This window comes from Capricornis sumatraensis, chromosome 2 (assembly GCF_032405125.1).
Source record: "Capricornis sumatraensis isolate serow.1 chromosome 2, serow.2, whole genome shotgun sequence".
NCBI lineage: Eukaryota > Metazoa > Chordata > Mammalia > Artiodactyla > Bovidae > Capricornis > Capricornis sumatraensis.
In genome coordinates, this window is record NC_091070.1 from 112733778 (window position 1) to 112737403 (window position 3626).

A 3626-nucleotide genomic window follows, 5' to 3' on the forward strand; every position below is an offset into this window, starting at 1 on the left:
GGAAAAGACCCTGATGCTGGGATTGAAAACATGAAGAGAAGAGGATGACAGAAGATGTGATGGTTGGATGGCATCACAGTCAGTAGACATGAGTTTGATCAAGCTCCAGCAGTTTCTGATTGACAGGGAAGCCTGGCGTGTTGCCCTCCATGGGGTTACTGAGTTGAACATGACTGAGCGACTAAGCTGAACCAAACTGAGGCTCTATAAATGAGTTATTAAATATGTTGACATGTGGCTAAAAAAAGAAAACATGGCTCAGTGTCATAGAAAACTGAAGGAATACTTTAAATATAACAAAATATAGCATGTTGCCTAATTTCAAGGAGGATGAGATCAAATCAGATGTATATTTATCAAAGGGTATACAGAATCAACTGAGTGGTCTAGCGGTTTTCCATACTTTCTTCAATTTAAGTCAAATTTGGTAATAAGGAGTTCATGATCTGAGCCACAGTCAGCTCCTGGTCTTGTTTTTGTTGACAAATAGATTTAAGGGCCTAGATATGATAGATAGAGTGCCTGATGAACTACAGAATAAGGTTCGTGACACTGTACAGGAGACAGGGATCAAGACCATCCCTATGGAAAAAAAATGCAAAGAAGCAAAATGGCTGTCTGGGGAAGCCTTACAAATAGCTGTGAAAAGAAGAGAGGCAAAAAGCAAAGGAGAAAAGGAAAGATATAAGCATCCTAATGCAGAGTTCCAGAGAATAGAAGGAAGAGATATGAAAGCCTTCTTCAATGATCAATGCAAAGAAATAGAGAAAAAGAACAGAATGGGAAAGACTAGAGATCTCTTCAAGAAAATTAGAGACACCAAGGGAACATTTCATGCAAAGATGGGCTTGATAAAGGACAGAAATGGTATGGACCTAACAGAAGCAGAAGATGTTAAGAAGACTTTATTTTGAGGGGCTCCAAAATCACTGCAGATGGTGACTGCAGCCATGAAATTAGAAGATGCTTACTCCTTGGAAGAAAAGTTATGAGCAACCTAGATAGCATGTAGAAAAGCAGAGACATTACTTTGCCAACAAAGGTCCATCTAGTCAAGGCTACGGTTTTTCCAGTGGTCATGTATGGATGTGACAGTTGGACTGTGAAGAAACCTGAGCACCAAAGAATTTATGCTTTTGAACTGTGGTGTTGGAGAAGACTCTTGAGAGTCCCTTAGACAGCAAGGAGATCCAACCAGTCCATTCTGAAGGAGATCAGCCCTCGGATTTCTTTGGAAGGAATAATGCTAAAGCTGAAACTCCAGTACTTTGGCCTCCTCATGCGAAGAGTTGACTCATTGGAAAAGACTCTGATGCTGGGAGGGATTGAGGGCAGGAGGAGAAGGGGACGGCAGAGGATGAGATGGCTGGATGGCATCACTGACTCGATGGACGTGAGTCTGAGTGAACTCTGGGAGTTGGTGATGGACAGGGAGGCCTGGCGTGGTGCGATTCATGGGGTTGCAAAGAATTGGACACGACTGAGCGACTGAACTGAACTGAACTTATACAGAATCACTAGCATTTATCTTTTGTACACCAATCTTGGCATTGATTAAATGGGAAAATCAGTGTCTTGACATCTGAACTATCATACACATGCTCTAATTAATCACAACTTAACATAAAGGTCCTTGAATATTTTTTATCTTCCTCCTTCTCTTCCGAGTAGAAGGAAACAAGTATGTTCTTTATTTAATTTTAATATATCTGAACCTGTGTTATCCAAGAAGAGATAATAATTTTGGGCTTCCCTTACAATTGTAAGCCATTGTCCAAATGTACTCCCCAAATTGCTAAGTCAACTATCAACTTTCACTCATTAGCTATTTATAGACAATATTTTATGTACAAGTTGCAGTGTCAGACTTTGGCTTTTTTATTTTTTCTATTAAGGGTTTTTTTAGATTCAGGATTCAGAATGTGATGCAAATCTGAATCACCTTTATGCTCTTCATCTGTACATGAATTAGAGTATTTCTTGAATTATTTCCTTTTCCAGTTATCAGCCAATAAAATCATTTTAAGAATAGGCCACAAAAAATCAAAGGTAATCAGTATTGTTAGCACAATAAAGAAATTCAAATGAAAGAAAATTGGGAAACAAATCATCTTCATATGTATTGTGTTTTCCTAAACTTAATATAAAGTTGTAAGTGTAATTTTGACCTTTAAGTTTTAAACACAAGAAAAAGTTCAAAAATTTCAAAAGAATAATGGAAAACTATATACTTATTTATTGTTTCTTTTGAATTTCAGATGTTCAAAAAATGAAGATCAATCAGACAGTCCTGAAGGAGTTCATTCTTGTTGGGTTTTCAGTTTACCCTCATGTACAGACATCCTTTTTGTGATTTTCTTTTGCACCTACCTTCTCACCCTCTCAGGTAACTTGGCCATCCTGGGTCTTACCTGGGTGGACAGACGTCTCCACACACCCATGTATCTCTTCCTTAGTGCACTCTCCTTTTCTGAGACCTGCTACACACTAACTATTATCCCCAAGTGAAGTGAAGTGAAGTCTCACAGTTGTGTCCGACTCTTAGTGACCCCGTGGACTACAGCCTACCAGGCTCCTCCGTCCATGGGATTTTCCAGGCAAGAGTATTGGAGTGGGGTGTCATCGCCTTCTCCAATGGGTATCCCCAAGATGCTGGTAAATTGCTTGGCCAAGAATATAAATATTTCAGTTATAGGTTGTGGCTTGCAAATATGTTTCTTCTTGGGACTTGGTGGCACTAATTGTATGATTCTTACTTTGATGGGACATGATCGCTTCTTGGCCATCTGCAGCCCTCTCAGATATCTTTTGCTTATGACCAACATGGTGTGTGGAAAACTTGTGGCCTCTGCTTGGGTTGCAGGCTTCTTTGTCTCTGTGATAGAGACTGCATTGATATTCAGGGTCTCTTTCTGCAACTCCAACCTTGTGAAACACTTCTGTCATATGCGAGCTGTTGTGATGCTGTCCTGTTAAGACAGTGATCTCACAGAATTCATTGTAACAGTGATATCAGTGTCAGGTTTGATGGGCACTTTCCTGGTCATCATCCTCACTTATGTGTTCATTCTTTCCACTGTCCTCAAAATCCCTTCAGCTGAGGGCAAGCAGAAGGCCTTTTCTACCTATGCATCCCACCTCACAGTGGTCATCATCCACTCTGGTTTTGCATCTATTGTTTATCTGAAGCCAGAAGCATCAGGGGGAGATGACAGTGATCGCAGTTCCCTACACTGCCGTCACTCCTTTCCTCAGCCCTCTCATTTTCAGCCTCAGGAATAAGGACATGAAGAATGCTTTCAGAAAGGTACTTGGAAAGATATTTCTTGAATACTCTTTTATTATCACTGCATAACCGAGTGTTCACAGATGTCAGTGAAGCATTTACCCTGAAATATCTGGAGAAGCTTTTTCACAGAGGTTGACACAAAGGGATCAAGTGTCTGAGACTTGGACCTGAGCCATGACAGGTATATAGTTAGTGTGTTAAGGAAGTTTTCCAACTACTTCTACTGTTTGTTTCTGCATATTCTATGCTACTGCCAATCATCCACTAGGTGTTTTGTACCTTTACTGAAGTGCAAAAAGCATGATGGGAGAAGAAACATCAAACCTATGACTACTAT

General features: G+C 40.1%; 1 pseudogene; it reads left to right on the plus strand.

Moving 5' to 3' along the window:
• Nucleotides 1-2239: 2239 nt before the first annotated feature.
• Nucleotides 2240-3355, plus strand: LOC138097688 (olfactory receptor 10X1-like; annotated as a pseudogene).
• The last annotated feature ends 271 nt before the right edge of the window (nucleotides 3356-3626 follow it).